A 26,065-nucleotide genomic window follows, 5' to 3' on the forward strand; every position below is an offset into this window, starting at 1 on the left:
TAGCTGCCAGTTTGTTTGGCATAAAGATTCAGCTGCAGCCCTGGCATGGTTTAAATCTGCCTGCAGTTGTGATGTGTTTTCTCAAAAAAAGCAGCCTCTTGAATGTGGGAAAGTAAAGGGTTAAGTATTGCGTTTCATTGCTGGCTGCTTCTCCTTTATCTGATTTTTCTCTCATCTTTTACGAACTACTTACAGATGTTAGCAATCAGGTGTGTGACTGATGATGTCATGGGGGAAGTGAGACAGCGCCCACTCACCTTGTGGATCTGATCCTTACAAAAGAAGGAAACTTTGGCTGTTTGCCAAGAGCAAGTGTGGACTTTGAGTGTTTGCAGTTTAAGCTGACTGAGGGAACTGTTGCAGGAAAAGCCACTTTCTTACATATGCTGCGATTTCACAAATGGACGACGTTAAGGAGGTTCTGTTTTGGACACATATTAAGGTAAATGTCTTCTCAAGGTGTATTTTTAATGTGAGGGCTCGAATATGTGAGGACACGGACTGTGTGTTCTGAATAAGCTTGTCTGAGGACTGTGTGTAGGTTGATTGGGCTGTTGATAATTGAAGGGGTAGCTGTAGGATAACTGAGCTGTTCTCTGGGTTTAATTTTGTTTTAAAGCTGTGATTTATCACTGGCTGTGGATTCATTTCTCACACTCAGTGTTTTATGTTTTTGTAAGAGCTTCATGAGCACAAATATTCAGGTTGCAACTGGCCTGCTTAAGAATGTAACACAAAGAAGCAATATGTGTTCATTATTTTTCCCATCAATGTTTATAACCTGCTCTCCTGAAAGGCACTGATTCTTGTTGGGTTATAGTTCCACAGACATTGGCAGTCTTCCAGTTCCTTGTTCAAGTGGCCATTCTTCAAGTATATACAGTGAGTGTTGAGCACCTATTTAAGCATTGGGGACAGCACAGTTGAGCTCAATCGAGGCTTCACCTGCTGTCCGGTGACCTCTGAATGTGAGTGAACAGCAATCGGGAGTATAACACACCATCCTTAATTGAAACTATATCACCATTCCTTCATTGTCGCTGGGACAAAATTGTGGAACTCCCTCCCTAGTTACACTGTGGGTGTACATACAGCACATGGACTGCAGCAGTTCTTAAGGGAAATTAGGGATGGGTAATAAATGCTGGCCTTGTCACCTCCCATGAACAAATGTAAAAAAAACTACAGGAGATGCAACCTCGATAAGGTAAATGCAAATGGCCAAGTGTCATATGATAAAACTTGCAGCAATACGTCCAATAAGAGTTGGCAAACCTATATCTAACCCATGCTGTAACTGAGATCTGGGAGTGCTGGACGGGACAGTTTGTGAGGAGCTTTATTCTGCATCTAACCTACATACATACAAACATATGAAAATATGAATCAGCAGCAGAAGTAGGCCATTCGGCCCCTCGAGCCTGCTCCACCATTCAATAAGGTCATGGTTGATCTGGTTGTGTTTCAAATTCCACACTCCCATTTACCCCCGATAATCCTTGATTCCCTTGACGAACAAGAATCTATTTACCTCTGCCTTAAAAATATTCAATGACCCCGCCTCCACCACCTTCTGAGGCAGAGTTCCAAAGTCGCACAACCCTCTGAGAGAAAAAAATTCTCCTCAACTCTGTGCTAAAAGGGTGACCCCTAATTTTAAAACAGTGCCTCCTAGTTCTGGACTCACCCACAAAGGAAACATCCTCTCCACATCCGCCTTGTCAAGACAGTTCAGGATATTATAAACTTCAATCAAGTCTCCCCTCACTCTTCTAAACTCCAGTGAAAACAAGCCCAGTCTGTCCAACCTTTCCTCATAAGACAACCTGCTCATTCTAGGTATCAATCTACTAAACCTCCTCTGAACCGCCTCCTACGCATTTACATCCTCCCTTAAATAAGGAGACCAAAACTGCACACAGTATTTGAGATGGGTCTCATCAGTGCCCTGTATAACTGAAGCATAACATCCTTACCTTTATTTTCAATTCCTCTCGTAATAAAGGATAGCATTCCATTAGCCTTCTTCAAGAAGCTCAATACCATCCAGGACAAAGTGGCCTGCTTGATTGGCACCCCATCCACAAACAAACATTCACTCCGTCCACCACCGACACACAGTAGCAGCATTGTGTACCATCTACAAGATGCATTGCAGCAACGCACCACAGCTATTCAGGCAGCACCTTCCAAACCTGCGGCCTCTAACACCGAGGAGGACAAGGGCAGCCGATGCATGGGAACACCACCACCTGCAGGTTTCCCTCCAAGGCACACACCATCCTGACTTGGAATTATATCACCGTTCCTTCGCTGTTGCTGGGACAAAATCCTGGAACTCCCTTCCTAACAGTACTGTGGGTGTACATACCCCATATGGACTGCAGCGGTTCAAGAAGGCAGCTCACCACCACCTTCACAAGGGCAATTAGGGATGGGCAATAAATGCTGGCTTGGCCAACAATGCCCACTTCCCATGAAAATGATTTTAAAAAAATTACCTGCTGTACCTGCATACTAACTTTTTGTGACTCCTGCACTGGAACACCTAGATCCCTCTGCAACTCAGAATTCTGCAGTTGTTCTCCATTTAAGTAATACTCTTTTTTTTTCTTCCTGCCAAAGTGAACAACTTCACATTTTCCCACATTATACTCTTATGTCCTCTTCACAACATACTTTCATATCTATCTTTTTTTTGTTATTGATGTGTGAGTCATAGAGCTATGCAGCACAGAAACAGGCCCTTCGGCCCATCGTGTCTGTGTCGACCATACAGCACCCAACTATTCTAATCCCATATTCCTGCACTTGGCCCATAGCCTTGTATGCTATGGCATTTCAAGTGCTCATCTAAATACTTGTTAAATGTTATGAGGGTTGCTGCCTCCACCACCTCTTCAGGCAGTGCATTCCAGATTCCAACCACCCTCTGGGTGATATAATGCTTCCTCAAATCCCCCCTAAACCTCCTGCCCCTTACCCTAAATCAATGCCCCCTGGTTCTTGACCCCTCCACTAAGGGAAAAAGTTTCTTCCTATCTAACCTATCAATGCCCCTCATAATCTTGTACACCTCAATCATGTCCCCCCTCAGCCTTCTCTGCTCCAAGGAAAACAACCCTAGCCTTTTCAGTCTCTATTCATAGTTGAAATGCTCCAGCCCAGGCAACATCCTGGTGAATCTCCTCTGCACCCTCTCCAGTGCAATCACATCCTTCCTATAGTGTGGTGACCAGAACTGTACACAGTACTCCAGCTGTGGCCTAACTAGCGTTTTATACAGCTCCATCATAACCTCCCTGCACTTATATTCTATGCCTCGGCTAATAAAGGCAAGTATCCCATATGCCTTCCTAACCACCTTATCTACCTGTGCTGCTGCCTTCAGTGATCTATGGACAAGTACACCAAGGTCCCTCTGACTTTCTGTACTTCCTAGGGTCCTACCATCCATTGTATATGAGTGAGTGAGTGAGAGACAATCATCTACAAAGAAAAGTCAAAGTTAGCTAAGTTTGTATTGCCTATAATGAACTTTGCTTGCTAATGGAAGTCAAAATACTACTGAAGCAAGTCTCACCCAGACAAATGGAGGTTTTGTTTTCTGTCACTGCAGGGAGCCAATTCTTTTTGGTTAGGAATGGATGTGCAAAGAATTAAATGGGGTGATATAATGTGAGTAAGTGTTGAATCAGACAAGTTTACTGAGTCAAAAGTAGGTGAAGCAATGGATTGAATTAGTAATCATTCACCACCAAGGTCTCCGTTCACATTCATGGCTAAAGGTCTGTTTCTCAGGGACTAAGTTTAGTAAGATAGAATATTTTTCATTTTCTTCTGTGTCAGACCAAAGTGTTCAAGCCTTGCACTGTTTATATTGTTTTAGTGATGTAGTGAACATCACACTTCCCTTTCTCTAATCACTGATCCTGGATACAAATACTAAGTTCTCTCTGACTCGCTATTCAGCATTTTTCACCTTTGTCACTTGGGCAACAAACTGGCAGAGTGGATTGCCTGCCCATTATCGAACCTGCCTGATTATCATTTCCATTGATATTTAATACTTAAGCAGTGAAGGTGAAGATCACCCTTTCAGTCTGAATCTATCCCTCCATCACTCACTTCCATCTTGAAGACTGGGTACAATGTGGAAAATAAAACAGCACCTTTAACCTCTGATACACAAGCTTGAAATCAGTCCCGAGGATAATGGATCTGGTTGGGATGAATTCATTGTTGTCCCTGACACTCCACAATGATCTGTCTGAAATAGTGGCCTTGAGAAGGACACAGAAATTACATCAATCCCTGATTTGAGTTTGAACCTTGCCCCTTCATCTTTTAGACCTGGATGATAATGCAGCCTTAGATAGGTGGAATTCCATTATACCCAACATTTTTCAGCTCATTATGCTGATAACGAATGATGCACACTGACTTGCCTCTGGCCCAGCAGAACCTGATGCTGTCAATGGGTGTGGAAAGGAAGAACATTCCATTCTTTAATGCTAACATTCATTGCTTAGGCAAACATAATTATGTTTACATAGATATGTTAATAGATCTTGAAGCAACTTTGCTTACAATCCCTGTTGCAGTTTATAATATCAATCTGTTAATATTAAGACTCTAAAATTCATTTTTTTTTACTGAGGGTATGAAATACTATATTATCTCTCTGCTCAACTGGCATCGGCTGAAGATCACAATTCTAGATGACCAATGGTTGCAGAATCGTTCCACTTTCCCCCTTAAATTATTCTTTCCTCTTCTCCTGAATGTGCTGGCTTCAGCTTGCCAAGTGATTGTTTTTCAAATCTGTACCTATATGGTGAGTTTTTTTTTGTCTTCTCCCTAGGTTAAGATACTGAGGTCAGTTGTCACACCTCTATCACCCTGCATGAAATCATTTAGCTCAGCACAGAACCGGGTTGAAACCTGGATTTTTCCTGGCCTATGTGGTTCAATATCACAAGGGGCCAACCCACCTAGTGAGTGGCTAAAGCCAATGATTGGAAATATGTCTACCTTTTAAACAAATGTATTCATGGGAAAATGCAATATTTAATAAGAGTACTTTAAAAAATGCAATGTAAATCTTTTATGGTGGCAAATTTGTGATTTTTTTTTTGGCTGGATGCTAATGGTAGGTATATGTCCAGATGAATATCTTTCACCTGGAAAAGCTGGGGTGTGTCTTCTCCTGTACTGGGCAGGGAATGACAAGTTTAAACCCATGGAACTGGTAAAATGATTCACCAAGGATAAATAAAACAAAAATTCCTGTTTGAAGATTACTCATACATTACCACTGTAAAAAGCCAAGTGTTTTGCATGGGATGTTAGTAATAAAGACTAGTGACATTTAAAAGGGAGTAAGTAAATATTTGACAGACATTAAAGAGTCGAAGGAAAGAGTAGAAAAATGGGATAAGAGTACATATTTTCCAATGGGGGAACTAGCACCAGCGCAGATATGATGAACTTGGCTTTACAATTAGTACGTGAAAGATTTAATTCGATGATAAGTTAACAGTCTAAGCTTTTTCACATCTTTCCCTCATCTAAATGAGTTGCTAACAAATTTCCATAAACAAGTTGAGTTTTTTATGAGCTGACATCTGCATATTTTACTCTCTGTCATATTGAGTTAACATAATCCAGGTCTAACAATTAACCCTGATTACAGAAATTGCTCTCTGGAGAAGAACTAGAGCGCCATGACTTTTTTTTCCCCCAAAATATACTTTATTCATAAAAATCTGTGAAAAATACATTCCCAAACAGTTTAAAACAGCATCAAGTCAAAAAATACAAACAGTGCAAAGGTGATCAGTTTCCTTCAATACAATCATGAGTTGCCTCACAACCCTTCCATTTCACATTTGTTGTGCCAGATACATTTTTACATTATACAGGAGACAGAAATTTTCCCGATACAGTTCAAGGGGTTTCCCATGGATCCAGCCCCTCAGTTCAGCTTGGTGGGGGGACCTTACACTGTGGTCTTTCCCCATTGAGCCTTTGCTGCGGCTGGCCCCAAGCTTTAGTGCGTCCCTCAGCACGTAGTCCTGGACCTTGGAATGTGCCAGTCTGCAACATTCAGTCATGGACAACTCTTTGCGCTGGAAGACCAGCAGGTTTCGGGCAGACCAAAGGGCGTCTTTCACCGAATTGATAGTCCTCCAGCAGCAGTTGATGTTTGTCTCGGTGCGCGTCCCTGGGAACAGCCCGTAGAGCACAGACTCCTGTGTTACAGAGCTGCTTGGGATGAACCTTGACAAAAACCACTGCATCTCTTTCCACACCTGCTTTGCAAAGGCACATTCCAGAAGGAGGTGGGCAACCATCTCTTCCCCACCACAGCCACCGTGGGGGCATTGTGCGGAGGGGGCGAGACTTCGGGCATGCATGAAGGATCTGACGGGGAGGGCCCTTCTCACCACCAGCCAAGCTACATCTTGGTGCTTGTTTGAAAGTTCTGGTGATGAGGTATTCCGCCAAATGACTTTGGCGGTCTGCTCAGGGAACCATCCGACAGGATCCACCATCTCCTTTTCCCATAGGCCTTGAGGACATTCCGTGCAGACCACTGCCTGATGGATCGGTGGTCAAAGGTGTTTTCCCGCAGAAACTGCTCCACGAAGGATAGGTGGTACGGCACGGTCCAACTACATGGAGCGTTCCGCGGCAATGTGACCAGGCCCATCCTTCGCAACACCGGGGACAAATAGAACCTCAGCACGTAGTGACACTTGGAGTTTGCATACTGGAGATCTACACACAGCTTGATGCAGCCGCACACGAAGGTGGTCATCAGGATGAGAGCCACGTTGGGTACATTTTCCCCGTCCTTATCCAGAGATTTGAATATTGTGTCCCTCTGGACCCGGTCCATTTTAGATCCCTAGATGAAGCGGAAAATGGCTCGGGTGACTGCCACAGCGCAGGAGTGGGGTATGGGCCAGACCTGCGCCACGTACAGCAACAGCGTGAGCGCCTCGCACCTAATGACCAGGTTCTTACCCACAATGGAGAGAGATCGCTGCCCCCACATGCTCAACTTTTGTTGTACCTTGGCTACTCGCTCCTCCCAGGTTTTGGGGCACGCCCTGGCCCTTCCGAACCATATCCCCAGCACCTTCAGGTAGTCTGACCTGACGGTGAAGGGAACAAAGGATCGGTCAGTCCAGTTCCCAAAGAACATGGCCTCACTCTTGCCGTGGTTAACTTTGGCCCCCGAGGCCAGTTCGAACTGGTCGCAGATGTTCATCAGTCTGCGCACAGACAGCGGATCCGAACAGAAGACGGCGACGTCATCCATGTACAGGGAGGTTTTAACCTGAGCGCCTCCGCTGCCTGGGATTGTCACCCCTCTTATGCTCGCATCCTTCCTAATAGACTCAGCAAAGGGTTCAATACAACAAACAAACAAGACCGGGGAGAGAGGACAGCCCTGTCTGACTCCAGATTTGATCGAGAAACTTTCCGATTCCCACCCATTGATTGACACTGCGCTACTGATGTTTGTGTAGAGCAGTTTGATCCAATTGCAGATTCCCTCCCCAAACCCCATTTTGGAAAGCACGTCCATCATGTAGGTGTGCGATATCCTGTCAAAAGCCTTCTCCTGGTCCAGGCTGATGAGGCAGGTGTCCACCCTCCTGTCTCGCACGTAAGCGATCGTATCCCTGAGTAGCGCGAGACTATCAGAGATCTTCCTGCCAGACACAGTACAGGTCTGATCAGGGTGGATCACCAACTCCAGAGCAGACTTGACTCGACTGGCTATGACTTTGGACAGAATCTTGTGGTCAACATTAAGCAGTGAGATGGGCCGCCAATTTCTGATTTCTGCCCTCTCCCCATTCTGCTTGTAAATGAGGGTCATGATGCCTTTCCTCATGGATTCTGACATGCTGCCGGCCAGGAGCATACTCTCGTATACTTCCAGCAGGTCCGGGCCGATCCACTCCCACAGGGCCGAGTACAACTCGACCGGTAAGCCGTCGCTTCCGGGAGTTTTACTCGTCTCGAAGGACTCGACGGCCTTTGTCAGCTCGTCCAGAGTTAGCGGCTTGTCCAGTCTCTCCCTCCTGCTGTCATCTAAGACCTCTGCCATGACTTCTCCTGTCAACAGAGTTGTGTCCTCTACTTGTGTGTTAATGTGGAAGTTCAGTGAAGTGGCCCTTAAGCAGCCAGCCTCCCTTTGATGTGGTGATGGCTTATAGAGAGACTGATTAATTCAGTCAATAATTCTTCCTCTTTTCAATTAAAATCATAACATTGATCTGTTGACAGACAAACTGGATGAAAGCACTCTCTGACCTCTTGCAGTAAATTCCAGGCTTCAAGATTAATCTTGTCTCAATAAACTTTGTTTACAGATTCTCCCAAAATGCAAATCTGCACAGTCTCTTCAAGTGGCTCAGTTGGTTGCAGTCCTGTCTCTGAGTCAGCAGGATCTGGGTATAAATCCCACTTCAGAGCTTGAGCACATATATCAAGGCTAACTCTCCAGTGTAACACCGAGGGAGTCTGCACTATCAGAGGTGCTGTTTTATGGATGTGATGTTAGACCAAGGTCCCATCTGCCCTCTCAGGTGAACATAAAAGATCCCATAGCACTATTTTGAATAGTGGGTATCTGGAATGAGCTGCCTGAGGAGGTGGTGGAGGCAGGAACAATAGCGATATTTAAGAGGCATCTGAACAGATACTTGAATGAGCAAGGCATAGAGGGATATGGAATTAATGCAGGCAGGTGGGATTAGTATAGCTAGGCATTATGCTCGGCATGGACGCGGTGGGCCGAAGGGCCTGTTTCTATGCTGTACGACTCTATGACTTTATGACTCTATAAGAGAAGGGGAGTTACCCTTGTGTCCTGGCCAACATTTATCCCTCAGTTTGTGGGAGTTTGCTGTGCGCAGATTGCTACGGTGTTTCCTACATTACAAGAGTGACTAGACTTCAAATGTACATTATTGGCTGTTAAGTGTTTTGAAATGTAGTTCAGAGTGACAATAAGGCAAGGTTTGGGTCTTCCTTTGTCTCTCGGCACTTTATGAGGATCTTCTTGACCGTCTATAAACCATGTCCCCTTGGGTAATGTGGTGATGAGGTTATGATGTTGAATCCATACTGTTCAACAAGCTCCTTAAACACTCTGGTGGTGAATTGGGTTCCATTATCACATATCACCCTTTCCAGATCTGTTGCTCAGCAAATAGGACTTGTACTGCTGTGGTGATTGTTGTAGCTGTCAAATCTTTTACCTTTCTGATGAATGGAAACTTTAACTAATTGTCTGCTACAAGATACCATTCTTGGTTGTGTGTGAATAAGTCGACTGCCACAGTATGCCATGGTCTGCGTGGTACCTCACTAACCTCTTTCGCTTGTGTATTTCTGTACTTCTTCTGGCGTACACTGCATGTCGATACTATTTTAAAAATTTCTTTGTATATGCCTCTCCAGTACACAGATGATCTCACTCTGAGCTTATACTTCACCATTCCCATTGGTCTTGATCTATCTTCTGGAGAAGTTCTGTCTGCATCGTTTTGGGTATGATGATTTTGGATTCGCCAGAAGAACACTGTCTTCTAGTGAGATGTCATCTCTGATTGACCAATACTGCTGTATTACAGGTTATGTTTGCTGCATCCTTTCTGGCCATCCCTAAATCACTTGCTGAGAGAGCATCTGTAACTCTTCACCTTTACTAGTCTTAGCTCTGATTTGATTCAATTTCGGTGGCATCATGTTCACTAGGTGATGTATGTTTACACCTAGATCTTTTATCTCATGTTTCTAATGTGGTGACTGACGTGATAGGGTATCCACCAGCACCATTTCTCTTCCTGGCTTGTATTTCAGAGTTAAATCATAACGCTGAAGCCTCAAGATTAACCTCTGTCATCTTGCTGGTGCTCTATACAGATATTTCCTGTCGATTTATTCTAGTGGACGATAATCACTCCACTATGAATTTTCTCCTGTAGATATATGTGTGGAATTTCTCGCATCCTGGAGAATGTTAGTAACAAAAGCCAAAAGCTCTCTTTCAATGTTGGCATATCAGATCTCTGCTGATATTAGAGCTTTGGATGCGAATGCTGTTGGCTTTTGTTCTTGTACCAGGGCCGCTTCCAGTCCTTTTGTAGAAGCATCTACTTGCAGAGTGACAGGTTTATTTCTGTTATAGTATGACATAGTTATCTCCTTGAATATTACCTCTTTGAGTTTACTGAAACTCCTCTCGTGACACTGACCACTGGTATTCAACATCCTCTCCCATCAGCTCTCGTACGTTTGCCATGTACTCTGACATCAGCTATGAAAGAGATCATGTACTGGAGCAAGCCAAGAAAATGTCTTGGGTCCTTCTTGTTTCTTGGAGCTTCTATCTCAGAGATAGCTGTGACTTTTTCAGGACTTGGCTTGACTCCATCATTTCAAAGTACACCATTCCAAAGAACTGGCATTCTGTTACCATTACAATGCATTTGTCTGTGTCGAGCTTGATCCCAACTTTCCTGGTTCTCTCCATGGCTTCATGTAGATGGTAGTTATGGTTTTTCTCATCTACACCATAGATCTGATTTATATTGTTTTTTTGGCACTAATTCAGTCAAATTTAGCATTTACATCGCTGATAGGGTTTGAATTCTACTCACAAACACCTTGCTGTCTTGTGGTTCCCTGAGCTTCTTAAATAATCACACTTTAGACACAGATACTGGAGCTTGCAGCAAATTTTCTCACATCTCTCCATTTGTGGCGGAATGATAAAATGTGTGTTTGGTGCACAGGTTGTAATGCAGTAATGAGTGATGTGACATTATAGAGATATCTATGCATATGCTCGAACAATGTAGTTCCTATGTTATTTTGGATGCCATAACAATACAAAACATTATAGAGTCAGTTACTGCACAGAAGGAGGCCATTTGGCCTGTCAAGTCCATGCCAGCTCTCCACGGAGCTACGCAGTCAGTCCCCTCCCCCGCTCTATCCCCGTAGCCCTGCAAGTCTATTTTCTTCAAGTGGCCATCCAATTTCCCCTTGAATTCATTGTCTCCACTTCCACCAGTGAGGGCAGTAAGTTCCAGGTCATTACCACCTGCTGTGTAAAGAAAAAGAAATTTCTTCATCATGTTCCCCTGCACCCTTTGCCCAAAACCTTCAATCTGTGTCCCCTAGTCCTTGTACCATTAGTTAATGAGAACACCTTGTCTTTGTCTAACTTATCTAAGCCTATCATAACCTTGTACACTTCTATTAAATCTCCCCTCAATCTCCTTTGTTCTAAGGATAACAACCCCAGTTTTTCCAACCCCACCTTGTAACTAAAATCCCCCATCCCTGCAATCATTCTGGTAAATCTCCACTGCACCTTTCAAGGATCCTCACATCCTTCCTAAAGTGTGGTGACCAGAACTGGATGCAATACTCCAGTTGGAGGCTTTTACAACCTGGTGAGAGGGGTATATGGGGTTCCCTCTCAGCCCTTGCCTGGTTTCACTAACAGGGTTTAATTTTAGAAACGCCATGTTTTAAGCTTCCTCTTAATGAATCCTTGTTCACTGCTCTAATTGTAAGGCAGAGAAATCAAACAGGTTTCCTTAGATTTAAACAAGGTAGCAGTTTATTAATCTTAAACTCTAATCTGGTTAATAACTATGAATATGCAATGCGACCATGCAAGCATGCGTAGGTGATAAACACACACGCAGATAGAGACAGAAAAAGTAGAAAATAATGAAGGGGAAAAGTTTGAGGCAATATCGGGATTATAATTACAGTCTTTTAAGTTCAATGTGGAGTCTTTGGCTGACAATAGGTCCTGCAATTTGTTGGGGCCCAGTTCACACTTCAACTTGTCCCGATGTAGGAGTCTTTTCTCTCTTGAGGTTTACGTGTCTTCTGTAGGTCTGGTGGCTTGGGAGAAAGCGAGAAAGAGAGAGGCTTCCTTGTTCCAGGTTCCAGTTCAAACAGCCTTCTGAATTCAAACTGTCCTGTGGCTACTTCAAAAAACCTGGACCAGCCAGTTAGTCATGTGAGCAGCTGGTTTAACTAGTCCTGGTTCTGTGGATTGCATCATTTTAGCAGGGCCTGGAATGCGCTTCCTTACATCTTCAATGCCTCGTGTTCAATATCCATTTGGGATTAACTGGAGCAGGGAATAGTCCTTTGTCTCCACAAGCAGCATCTCTTAGTATGCAAATGTCCTTCCAGCCCAGTATCTGGTGATCTTCAAGCAAGTTATTCCTTCACTCCAGCAACAGTTTAAAATCAATGTTCATATGACAAAATGAATATGCCTCATTCTTGGCAGCTGGAGGTCAGTATGACAGGGGCTAACCAGAGCTTTCTAAAGGTTCAGCATAACTTCCCTGCTTTTCTACTCAATGCCTCTTTATGAAGCCCAAGATCCATATGCTTTACTAACCACTCTCTCAATATGTCCTGCCACCTTCAAAGATCAATGCACATGCACTCCCGGTCTCTCTGTTCCTGCACACTCTTTAGAACTGTGCCATTAAGTCCATATTCCCTCTCCTTACTTCTTCTGCCAAAATGCACCTCACACTGGTCAGTATTAAATTCTATCTGCCATCTCTTTGCCCATTCTGCTAGCCTATCTACGTCCTGTTGCAGGTGGTTCATATCATCCTCACTGTTTGCCACACCTCCAGTTTTGGTATCATCGGCAAATTTTGAGATGCTACTCTGTATTCTAAGATCCAAGCAAAAACATATATAGCAAAAAAAAATTATAATTATATAGCATCATATATTTATTTATAATTAGCCCCAAAAGGAAGTCAACGCAGAGTATCAGACCTTAGGCTCATTGCATTTCCTGTGGACTGCCCCAGGCAAATCAGTCATGATGTTACCTAATAATTGCTAGGGAAGTTGCCAAGAATTAGCACTCTGTTTTTTCTTGTTTTTAAAGTAAGACCAGATCATATGTTTGGTAAAATTGGCTATTATAGTGTAGGTTATATATATTTTTTGCTTCAGTATATTGCACTTTAAAATAAATCTGAGAAAGTAGTTTTTGTCTGCATGCATTAGTGTAGTGATGTACTATTTCCACTTTCTGATTTGATGGAAAAATATAAGAACATAAGAACTAGGAGCAGGAGTAGGCAATTCAGCCCCTCGAGCCTGCTCCGCCATTCAATGCGATCATGGCTGATCTCATCTCGGCCTCAACTCCACTTTCCTGCCCGTTCTCCAAAACCCTTCAACCCATTTCTAATTAAAAATCTGTCTATCTCCTCCTTAAATTTACTCAATGTCCTGGCATCCACTGCACTCTGGGGTAGTGAATTCCACAGACTCACGACCCTTTGAGAGAAGTAATTTCTCCTCATCTGTTTTAAATCTGCTACCCCTGATCCTAAAACTATGACCTCTCATTCTAGATTGCCCATCATACACATTCATCTCTATTTGCACTGTTAACTCATTAATTTTATTCTGACTGCTTCGTGCATTCAGATACAAAGCCATTAAGTTTGTTCTATTATCAAATTTCTCTACTCTTGCACGATTCCTTGGTGCAATATGACGTTCATGCGTTCTGCCCCTACCTTTTTATTTTCTGGTAACAATCAGCCTCATCACTAACCTGCACTCCTACCTTCTCCTTTAACTTTGACTTCCTAATTTTCCATGCAACTGTACCCTCCCCCTCCACTAGTTAGTTTAAAGCCCTATCTACAGCCCTAGTTATGCAATTCGCCAGGACTCTGGTCCCATCATGATTCAGGTGGAGCCCGTCCCATCGGAACAGCTCCCTCCTTCCCCAGTACTGGTGCCAATGTCCCATGAATTCTGCTTTTTAATTTAGCCCCGACTGCTCATATTCCCTCAGCAGAACCTCTATCCTCGTTCTACTTATATCGTTGGTACCTACGTAGACCACGACAACTGGATCTTTCCCCTCCCACTCCAAGTTCCTCTGCAGCCCAGATGAGATATCCTGAACCCTGGCACCAGGTAGGCAACACAGCCTTCGGGACACTCGATCCTGGCCACAGAGAACAGTGGCTATGCCCCTAACTATACTATCCCCGATTACGACTGCACTTCTCTTTTCTCCCCCCACTTGAATGGCTCCCTGTACCATGGTGCTATGGTCAGTTTCTTCATCTTCCCTACAGTCCCTGCTCTCGTACACACAGGGAGCAAGAATCTCGAACCTGTTGGATAAGGCCAAGGGCTGAGGCTCCTACAACACTACCTCCTGGATCCCTCTACCTGCCTCACTCATAGTCACACCCTCCTGTCCCTGACCACTGGTCGATTTTCAAGGTAGTTAATCTAAGGGGTGACTGTCTCCTGAAACACAATGTCTAGGCAACTCCCGCTGTCTCAGTGAACTCTCGCTCTCTCTCCTAGTCTCTTTATGCTCCGACTCCGCTCTCACTGTATCCTGCTCTCTGAGTGAACTCTCGCTCTCTCTCCCGGTCTCCTTATGCTCTGGCTCCGTTCTCGTTGTTTCCCGCTTTCTGAGTGAACTCTCTCTCTCTCTCCTGGTCTCTTTATGCTCTGGCTTCGCTGTCGCTGTGTCCCACAATTAACCAATAATAAAGGTTATTTATTGCAACCGAGTGTCAGGCAAACCCCGCAGCTGCGAAGACTGAGGCACACATGATTTCGCCACATGAACATTAGAACTTAAAATTGCAAGCTCCTGGCTGGAAGGACATTTGCATAGTACCAGACAGTGTTGAAACAAAGGAACCAGTTCCCACCCCAATATAGAGAAGAGACCTGGTCAAACCAGTCAGTCACGTGACCACCTGCAGGCCAACTAGGAGAGTTTTAAACTGGAAAAATAGATTTTGAACTCAGAACGCCGTGTGCTCCTGGAACAGAAGCAAGAATTACTTCCTCTCCTGTCTGCCCTCATCTCGCTCTCACCAGCTTCAGAAACCATTGAAGAGATGTAAACTCAAAGAGAGAAAAGTCTCCGTGAACAAGGTTTAGGAAGAATACTGGGCCCCAATGAAATGCCAGACCATATTTTCAATCAACGACTACAGGGAGCTCGAAGCACAGTAACAAGAGATTGCCTCAAACTGTTCTACTTATCTTTTCTTCTGCTCTTTCCTGTCCCTATTTGCACGTGTGTAACATGTGTGCATGCTAGTGTGGGCGCGTTGTATATCCGTAGGCATTAACCGTATTAGAGTTTAAGTAAGTTTTAATAAATTTCACTTTTCTTCTTATAAACCAAAGCAAGCCTGTTTGTGCTCATTTCTTTGCCTTATAATTGGAAAGCTGTGAACAAGGATTCACAAAGGGGGAGCTCAAAACACAGTGTGTTTAAAACTTAAACCCTGTTTCAATAAGACCAGGTGAAGATAGTAACAGACCCTGAGACACCTTTCAAACCTGGTCGTAGCAGAAATTTGGGTGCTAGCATCTGGGATTTTACCCATAGATGAACGAGTGAAATTGGAAGTGGGAAGCCAAATTGTTCCCAATCAAAAAGAGCAAAATATCAATACAGGTTTTCTTGTGGTTGTGTGTGCTTGAATACGAACATATCTGCAACTGAAGTGAGTAGCTCTCCAAGCCAAGGTGAAGTAACTTGGGATAAGTTAAAAGCACTGTTATTGGAGGAACTGAGAAATATGGCTGAGCAGTGTGGGATCACTGTACATGGCAAAGCTAGGAAGTCTGAACTCCTAAGGCTAGTGGCCGACTATTTTTCCCTTGAATCTGAAGAAGCAGAAACAGGGTTAGAAGCAGACTCTGACAGGGTACTGCTAGCAAAGATACAATTGGAACAGAGGAAACTTGAATTTGAACAAAGAGAGAGGGAGGAAGAGCCTTCCAGATGGAACAGGAAGACAAACAAAGACAGGAGAGGGAATGAGAGAGAGAAAGAATATTCTGTAAAGAATGCTAAGGAAGAGTGTTGAAACAGCTCAAGTTAACTAGGGGGCGACAGAGTAACCCTAGTGAAAGCATGGCCAATATGGAGGAACAGAATTCAGGGCTGGGTACAAGATTGCTAAAACTTGCTCAATTAATTCTAAAATTCAATGAAGAAGATGTGGAAGTGTTCTTTGTGTTGTTTGAGAAACTGGCAAGGCAGTTAAAATGGCCAGCTGAAACCTGGTCTCTCTGATTGCAAAGCAAATGAACCTGAAAAGTCCATGACGTTTATTCTCCGTTGCCAGATGAGAGTTCATCAAATTATGAACTGATCAAAAATGCTACCCTTGGGGTATATGAATTAGCACCCGAAGCCTACCACCAAAAGTTTAGAACCCTCAAAAAGCAAGCAAATCAAACTTATCTGGAGTTTGAAAGAAGTACGTAGCTGGCTTTTGACCAGTGGCTGAGGGCTTTAAAAATACAGCTCAGCTATGAGACTCTCAGAGAAGTCCTCCTGTTAGAGGAATTTAAAAATCTCTCCCATTCTCAATAAAGACCCATGTAGAGGAGCAGCGGGTTCAGGGAGCCAGGCAAGCGGCCGTTCTGGCCGATGAGTTTGCTTTAATTTATAAGTCATTTTCCCAGGGGAGAACCTTTCCTAATCACCCCCACAAATCTGAAAAGGACAAAGGATGGGAAGGTGATCTCCATCCAGGCAGTCCTGGAAGAGAAAGGAAAGCAGGAGACATGGGGGTCCCCCTCCAGCCAAAAAGGAAGGTGCTGTGAGCAAGAGTGAGACCTGGAGACCTGTGTGCTTCCATTGTAATAATGCTTCCATTTAAAAGCTGACTGCTGGAAACTAAAGGGGAAACTGATAGGGTTAATCAGGGCACACCCGTTCAGTGCAGACGGGACCCTGATGGAAAACACAGAACAAGCTGTGGTTTTAATTGCAGTAAGAGTGCAACCCAGGAAGCCTACTATGGCCAGTGCAGGAAAAGTTAATAAGATTCCTGAAGGTTATCTGTGTTTTGTGTTTGAAGGGAAAGTAACCGCATATTCCTGGAGTGGGGCAAGCAAGGCCATAGTAATTCTCAGGGACACAGGGGCCACTAGATCCCTTTTACTGGGAAAAGGCCTGACCTTTCCCCCAGAGATTGGAGTGAACACTAGAATGGTAATGAATGGTATTGGAGAGCAGCGTATGCCTGTACCTGTACACTGGGTGCACCTGGAGTGCGACCTAGTTTTGGGACCGGTGACTGTAGGGATTGTCCCTAGTTTGCCTGTAGACGGGGTTGACCTGCTCCTAGGTAATGATCTGGCAGGGGTGAAGGTGGTAGCCCCCCAGTAGTGAAAGAAAGACCACAGGAGGTCAGAGAGACAGGGCAGTGGCAGGAGATGGTCCCCTGCAGTTTCCCTGAATGTGTAGTGGGTCAGGCCCTGATCAAACCAGCTCCCCCAGAGGAGACTGCTTTGGCACTGCAGGCAAATGACCATGAGGTCTGCCTGTCCGAGACTTTCTTTGGAAAGTTAGGAGACCCAAGGAATGAATTGAATGGATTTTCCCTAGCTGAGGCTCAGTGAGCCGACGTCAGTATTGCGAGAGTTAGCCCAGGCTGCCCAGTTTGAAAGTGAAGCAGAGGGAGTCCCTGACTGCTATTATTTAAAGAATGAGGTACTGATGAGGAAATGGAGTTCTCCTCACAGACCTGAGGGCAAAGAGTGGACAGTGGTTCACCAGTTAGTGGTGTCGCAGAGGTACCGGGGAGAAATATTAAGAAGGGCCCATGAGCTTACAGTAGCCGTACATGCCAGTACATGAAAGATCAAAGCCCGCTTAAGACAACAGTTTGACTGGCCAAAACTCCACAAAGATGTGGTGGAGTACTGCAGGAGTTGCCACATGTGCCAGGTTGAAGGAAAACCCCAACCTACAGTGAAACCTGCACCCCTAAGTCCTGTACCAGTGATAGGAGGACCCTCCAGCAGAGGGCTGGTGAACTGTAAGGGACCCCCGCCAAGAACAAAAGGGGACAGGCAGGCACACAGCTGGCAAAAGTTTAGAAAGAGCAGGGGGTAAAGTGACCCAGAGGGCAGGTTCAAGGAAGTCCGGAAAAAAGCCTGGATGAAAACCCCGACCAACCCCGAAAAATGTGAAAAGTTAGACCCCACATCCTCCTATGTAAATGCAGACTCTAGAAGTACCTCACCAGAGTTGCTAACAGCATGTACAGAAAAAGAGAATCACCCATCCCCTGAAGTAAACAGTCTTTGCATGACTCAGAGTTCAGCATAGACCCGCCCCCTACTAACTCTCCTGAGAAAAGAGAGAAAATTAAAGCAGCCCTGGCACTCAGAACAGACCAGTTTTAATAAATTTAAGATTGGTGAATGAATGGAAGTGAATGAGAGAAATGCATGGTTTTCTTTCTGGATCTGATATTTCTCTCAAACTTTGTAATGAAATGCACCGTTTTTCTTCAAATCACATTTTATTCCCCTGGGTGTGGAGGTGTCAGGCAAACCCCCATCACCTGCCAAGACTGAGGCACACATGATTTCGCCACATGAACAGTAGAACTTAAAATTGCAAGATTGTGGCTGGAAGGGCATTTGCATTGTACCAGACAGTGTTGAAACAAAGGAACCAGTCCCCACCCTAATACACAGAAGAGACCTGGTCAAACCAGTCAGTCACGTGACCACCTGCAGGCCAACTAGGGGAGTATTAAACTGGAAAAATTGAATTTGAACTCAGAACGCCATGTGCTCCTGGAACTGAAGCAAAAATTACCACCTCTCCTGTCTGCTCTCATCTCGCTCAGCAGCTTCGGAAACCACTGAAGACATGTAAACTCAAAGAGAAAAGTCTCCTACGTGAACAAGGTTTATGAAGAATACTGGGCCCCAACAAAATGCAAGACCATATCTTCAATCAAGGACCACAGGGAGCTCAAAGCGCTGTAACAAGATATTGCCTCAAACTGTTCTACTTTATCTTCTCTTTTCTGTTCCTATCTGCATGTCTATATCACGAGTGCAAGCTGGCATGGGCTCGTCATATATCCGTAGGCGTGAACCGTATTAGAGTTTAAATAAGTTTAATAAATTTCACTTTTCTTCTTTAAACCAAAGCAAGCCTGTTTGTGCTTATTTCTTTGCCTTATAATTGGAAAACTGTGAACAAGAATTCACAAAGGGGGAGCTCAAAACACAGTGTGTTTAAAATTTAAACCCTGTTTCAATAAGATCAGGTGAAGATAGTAACAGACCCCGAGCCACCTTTCAAACCTGGTTGTAACACCGAGTATGTTAACCTGCCCACATGTGTTTCAGTAACCTGCCAACTAACATCATTCATACCAGCTCCAAATAATATTCCTGCCTGGGATGCCTATCAACAAATTAACATTAAAAATACTCCTTTCCCATTTAAATTTAGGACTTAATCTGACTAATTCTTGAATTTTTCTTTCTGGCAACCTGATAAGATAAAGAAAGAAGTTTCACATCCTCAGGACATCCTAATGCATTTTAGAGCCATTGAATTGCCTATAAACTGTTGTTCTGAGGACAACTGTGTCAGCCACGTTGTGCACAAGGTCCCACCTGATAATCTGTATTTATGTGTTTATTGAGGGATAAATGTTAGCAAAGGCACTAGAACTCCCTGCTCTTCATATAGTGAATCCATTCCCTTAATAAGTGCACAATCTAGGCTGCCACCCAGTGCAGTATGTACTGCAACGGGGCTTGAACCGAGAACCTGCCAATTTAGAGTAAGTGTGTGACCATTGAGTCAAGGCTGACAATTTGCAATAGATAAATTGTTTGTGAGCAGCTATTTCAGTTTTCAGTACAGCACCTGGAAACTGCCACTTTTAAAAGATGTAGGGCAGAATTTTCCCCATGGGCTTCAGGGCCCCAATGTCAGGGTAAAAGGAGAGTCAGAGGCCGCACTGTGTGGGGAATAGTTGCCATCTGAGATTTTCCCCAAATTGGCCAATTAGTGGCCAAAGGGCCAGCTCGCCGTCCAATTAAGAATGATGGTGAGCTTCCGAAGCTGGAGGGGAAATAGGAGGCCATCCAGAACTGAAGAAGCAGCAGGCTGCCTTTTCAGGTACATGAGAGAGAGAGGGTCCATAGATGGAGGCACGCTCTCTCCAATTTTTTTTAACTTATAATAAAAAATGCGCTTAGTACCTGGGCCACCATTGTGGAGGGGAGACCCTCGACAGTGTGGCCTGCAGCTGAAGCCAGGCAGGCAGGAAGGGTCTCAAAGCATGCCTGGAACGCTGGTCCCCGGGTCAGCTGCCAGGAGGCTGCCTCCAGATAGCTGGGCTGTTTCTCAATGCCTCAGGGGCCTAGAGATCAACTGAAAAATTCTAGTTGACCTCTGACAATAGGCCACAATAGGCCTTTAAGCAATCTTAATTGTCTACCTGCTGTTTGTAGGCAGGTATCCCTGCTGCCCACCACCACCCCCCACCCATCCCACCTCTGGGAAAATGTTCGGGGGGTGGGACGGTGCCAGGAAATTGGCATGCAGGCTGGAGGCGGGAAAGGCTGCGCCTGTCTGTCTCTGTGCTTGCTCCCATCAGGGTCTATAAATTCAGCATAAACATGATTTACGTGACTAGGAGGATAAAAATTCTAATTTTGCCAAAAAGTTGGTTCATTGTTACTGTACTGTGCTGTGGAACACAAAAAGAAAAGAACTGTTGGGGAACCATGAAAGTTTACATTTATTTTTAAGTGAGGCAACTTCTTCTTTCCTCCAAGTTGTCTCCCATTCTTTCTTTGCTATTAGTTGTTATCATATTGAATGGCACCAACAAAGACAGACTGTAAAGATGGTGAGTTCACATAAGTATTTATTGCATTACTGCATACTGCTCATGCTCTGACATCGGCCTCACTAACATAATATGTGAATACATTACACTGCTTCTCTCCTCTAAAAGAAAAGTATTTTTGTTTCTTGTCAATAACGGACCATACTTTCTGTATGCTTTTCTTTGATACACAACTCATAGTTTTTTTAATATTGTTACGACTGGGTGAGGAAGGGGTCTCAGGCTCCCTTCTTGCCCCTTTCCTGGTTTGGCCATAACTTTTAAAACAGTGTTTTTGCTTAACACCGCAGTGGATCCTTGCTTACTGCTCTCTAATTGTAATTGCAAAATGAACCAACCAGACAGGTTTTCTTAGGTTTAAACAAGAAAGATGTAAGTTTATTAGCTGTAACACTCTAACTTGGTTAAAATTACTAAAATACATGACGCAACCACGCTAGCATGCATACGAGATAAACACATACACACACACAAATAGATACAGAGGGGGAGAAAGAATTAAGGGGGTGGGTTTGGAGTGGTAAATAGAATTCAGTTACTGTCTTTAGTTTTGCTGTAAAGTTCTTGGTTGGAATTGCAGTCTTGTAGTTTTCGCTGGGGCCCAATGCACGCTTTCAAACTTGCTTCCAGAAGGCTGAAGCGGTCCTCTGTCTTGAGGCTTAAGTTGCTGCCGTGGGTCCCTGTGACTTTGAGAGAGAGACAGGGAGAGAGAACTTCCTTCTCTTTGGTTTTCAAATGGTAGTCTGTTCAAACCTTTCTGTGAGGCACAATTCAAACATTTCCCAATATGTCCAGCAGATAAGTCATGTGACCAGCTCTTTGTTTGAAACAGCATCGTCTGCGAGGGTTGTTGATTCTCAAAGTTCTTCAGCCACACTCGGTGGGGTGTGGAGCTCTGGCTTTTACATAGGCAAAGAAGGTTGATTATTATGATTGCCCAGACCAATCTTGTTAATTGAATCAGTCAGCACTTCCATTGTCTCTCTATTGAACTGTCTCTCAAATGCAAATATGCAGCTATGTTTCAGCTGTCCAACACTGGTCTTTTTTAAAAAGATTGCATTTGTTGACAATGCTACCGCTAGGGGGCGCTGTTGTGGCACATGCACAAATGCAGCATGTGCCACTAAAACGTCACAGACTGCGACTTTAGGCAGCTGCCAGGACTAAAGATGGCGCTGCTCAAATAATCACACGGAGGCAACCTAACAAACACATGTCAGCATGTGGCGGAGTGAGGGAGCGAGCTGGGGCTGGGGAGCGAGCCGGGGCTGGGGAGCGAGCCGGGGCCGGGGAGCGAGCTGGAGCTGGAGCTGGAGCTGGAGCTGGGGCCGGGGAGCGGAGCGGGCCCAGTAGGAGTGGAGCGGCCGGCGAGTGGGCGAGCGAACGGCCCGGTGACGGAGGGGAGCGGAGTGGGCCTGTTATGAGTGGAGCGGCTGGCGAGCAAACGGCCCCAGTGACGGAGCGGAGCGGCCGGCGAGTGGGTGAGCGAACGGCCCGGCGACGGAGGGGAGTGGAGCGGGCCGGGTGGGGCGTGGAGGGGGGTGGGTGCGGAGCGGCCGGAGACAGCAGCGTGGGGGGGGTGGGGTGCGTTTTTCTCCGCATGCGCCATAAATTTGCAATGGCAAAAGACGCACCAGCCGGTCCCCGTACCCGGCGACACCAAGGTCTTCGGCCGCTCGCTCCCCGCGGCTCTCTACGGCCTCTCGATTCTGGCCCTCTCCATCCAGCCGTTCTCTCCAGCTGCAGGTCCCCCATCCAGCCGCATTCTCCCCTACTTCTCAACTGTACTTCAGGCATTGCAGCTGGTCCCCGCCTTTTGCATCCCTCTCTTCAGGAGCTTCTGAATTTAACTCCCTCCCACTAATCCCCCCCGCCACGCCCCCTCTCTACCTCCCCCTCACACCCTCTTTCCCCCCCACCCCTTCACAACCCCCTCTCCCTTCCCCCTCACAACCCCCTCTCCCCCCCCACAACCCCCTCCCTCTTCCCCCTGACAACCCCCTTCCCCCTTCCCCCTTCCCCCCCACAATCCCGTCCCTCTTCCCCCTCACAACCCCCTCCCTCTTCCCCCTCTCCCCCAACTCTCCCCCCCTCCCCCCCACCTCTCCCCCCCTCCCCCCCTCCCCCCCACCTCTCCCCCCCTCCCCCCCTTCACAACCCCCTCCCTCGCCCCCCACAATCCCGTCCCTCTTCCCCCTCACAACCCCCTCCCCCCTCACAACCCCCCCCTCTTCCCCCTCACAACCCCCCCTCTCCCCCCCCACCCCTTCACAACCCCCTCCCTCTTCCCTCTCCTCCTCCCCCCCCACCTCAAGGACCACACCGCAGTTGAATATCTGAAGTGCAGTTGCAAAGTCGGGAAAATAACATCAAAAACCTCAACAATTCCAGGTTTAATTATTGAGAAATTTTATTAAGTGCATTAAACATTCGAGGCACTGCTGTGCATGGATACATGAGTGTTGTGTTGCCAGCATTCCCGTGAGACAGACAGGCCGAGTCTCTGCTATGCAGAACTAAAGAGATTGTTCCTGGAGAACCTTGTGGTGAATGAACGCGTGGCTCTCTATTCCACTACTGTATTGTCCATGTGAAGAAGGCAAAGTCACAAAGTCATGCTTTGAATCCACCCAGGACTACAGGTATCTCCGAGAAATACAACGTTCCTCGGACTACTACTCTCGCCGCATCCTGAGATCCACACTCAGTGCTATGTGCCGCCACATGCACACACTGGACCTCTCTCTCCTTGAAGAAAGTCACAAGAGTCTGAGCTCAGTCTATTGGTGAATGTTCCCCAAACGCATCCCAATGTGCGCTCCCACTTCATCCATAAATGCAAGGTTCCTTTCCGTATCGTGACAAGCTCCGCAGCATGATCCAGTTGCCTTCGTTGCTTGAATGCTGACCTTAAGTCTCAAGGATTGTTTTCTCAAGGGCATGTTTTACGTGAAAAGAAATAAGGAAAGAACATCAGTGTCAGAGCTTCCCTCCTCCAATGAAATTATTGTTGAGCATGCTTTATGTTCTGCAGTAAAGGCATGTACTGATCACACCACCGATGAATCACTTAGTACCCAACTCAGCTGTAGGAGTCAGGATGATGTTACTGCCCCTATTTCGTGATGGTTCAATGCTGCTCTCAGGGAAAACATGAATGATGTGAGGGTGCTGGAAAAAGATGCACATTTCTTTTGGACTATGAACATAAAGCAGGCCATTTAGCCCAGCTGTTCCCTGCTAGTGGTTATGCTACTCTTGCGCCTTCCCATCCGCTCCCATTTAATCCTGCCTACTACTATCAGCATCACCTTCCATTTCTTTCGCTCTTATCTACCTTTGCCTTAAAGCAACACTGAGGATGGATAACGGTATGGCTGCACTCCCACATCACCAGTTGTGTACTCAGCAAGAGCATTCACATTTGTTCTACCACTGGACACGGCATGCTTGTTTCTTTCAGTGCTCCGTCTCTTCTTTCTGGATGTTCCCCAAGTGCTTGACCGCTTTGGATGCCCTCTCTGCTTGACAGGCAGCAGCTGGCAATTGCGAAGTCTCACAAGGCTCTGCATGGTTGTTTCAAGAGCGGATGGGGAAACATGTGGCTGTGTGTCCATGTGCATGGCTCTAATGGGTGCAGGAACAGAGCAACTTACAACAGGGACTGGAGCACATGTACTGCCTGCACACAGCCCCAGACAATGGAAAGGATTTTAGTGCAGTGCAGTGGACTGGAGCACATGCAGTGCCCCACACAATGGAAATATTTTCAGAGCAACTTACAACAGGGACTGGAGCACATGCAGTGCCCCAGACAATGGAAATATTTTCAGAGCAACTTACAACAGCAGAGCAACTTACCGTGGAGCAATCTCCTCTTTCTAATAAAAATGAAGCAGACTGAAATCTCCAAAAAGACTAAATATTTGCGATAAAATGCCTGACGAAACCTCTCCTCCTTCCACATTCAGAAACTTGCGCTGAAGCTTTGACGCATGCGTGAATATCAGAAGGTTGACGCATGCGTGAATACCCGTTGGCGTTGCATAAAGCGCATGCGCAGAGGCCGACCAGGCGCGTTGCCCGAAGAAGCAGACGTCACGCGATGACGTCATCGGCGCATGCGCTAACCAGTCCTGGCAAGCCGGAATGCAGCACATGCGCAGAGAGCAGGAGACCGTCTGCGCATGTGCGCACCGCGGCGCAGCCTGATGATGTCAGTGGCGAGCTGCGTTGTCAGGAATCACTTTGTTTTTTTAAACAAGTTCTGTGAAATGTCCAGTAAAAAGGTTCAAATTGAGTTCCATCTGATGAAATTAATATGTTTCCATTTGGCAGGTGTGGTTTCCATCACAATATGTATAGAACAGATTCCTTCTTTGAAAATCTGCATCCTACACATGTAATGTTTTGCAATCTTTACTCCAAATAAATATACTGAAAACATGAATTAATGTGTTTCGTATTCTTATTTCAACATTTCTTGCAATTGAATGTGTTGCATAGATGTGTATGCACTTCACAATGATATCAACTGAATATACCAGCATTGGTATGCTTCAAAGTTTATGTCTTAAACGATTTCCTGTTTCACTAATTATACAACTTCAACAGTGAGATGCAAATAAGCACATCTATATGGATATGCACACTTGGCATAATTACAACTGGCTTTTATTTTTTTGAACTAAACATACAAATCATGTTTAATAACTGGTTTAAGAAGCCTTCCTGATCTCCTTACAGGTTTTGGTGTAGAGTCAGGTTTTGGACTGCTTGGTTTTGGTTCAGTACTTGAAGATCTTGTTTCTTTCTCAGATATTGGTACTTCAGCCACTGAAGTCTGAACTAGTTCAAAATCCAGCATGAGCTCATGATCAAGCAGATCATGTTTTGATTCAACTCTTGCCAGGATCTTGTGATCTACATGAATTTTTCTCACCTTTCTGTCAATTTCAACCAAGTATCTTTTGGTTTCACACACTTCTACTACATTTCCCACATCCCACTTGTGTGACTTGTGAGGAGCCCAGAACACAAACATGTTCATTTTGCCTGAATCTGTGTTCCCTTTTGTTTGTGTCATGTTGACGTTTCTCACTGAACTGTTTGTGTTCAACTTTGACAGTCAAGTTTTGTAGGACCAGACTGAAATGTGTCCTTAACCGTCTCATCAAACGCTCAGCAGGTACATACCCTGTAGTGGAGTGATTATATTGAGCAGGAAATTAGCCAACCACTGTTTCATACTGAAATTTGAACACCCATGCAGCACTTGTTTCTTG

The 26,065-nt window shown here is 45.3% G+C and overlaps 1 protein-coding gene across 7 annotated transcripts in view; it reads left to right on the forward strand.

The window, feature by feature from the left end:
* The first annotated feature begins 320 nt into the window (after positions 1–320).
* The window catches only part of stard8 (StAR related lipid transfer domain containing 8), a 204,340-nt gene continuing 178,595 nt past the window's right edge, over positions 321–26,065 (forward strand). For 6 of the 7 annotated variants that reach the window (XM_068047466.1, XM_068047464.1, XM_068047469.1 and 3 more), the window contains exon 1: positions 321–442. The gene's annotated coding sequence lies outside the window, so the exon portion shown is untranslated. The remainder of the gene's footprint in view (positions 443–26,065) is intronic. The other variant, XM_068047471.1, reaches the window with a different exon arrangement.

Source organism: Heterodontus francisci, chromosome 15 (assembly GCF_036365525.1).
Source record: "Heterodontus francisci isolate sHetFra1 chromosome 15, sHetFra1.hap1, whole genome shotgun sequence".
In the NCBI taxonomy this organism is placed as follows: domain Eukaryota; kingdom Metazoa; phylum Chordata; class Chondrichthyes; order Heterodontiformes; family Heterodontidae; genus Heterodontus; species Heterodontus francisci.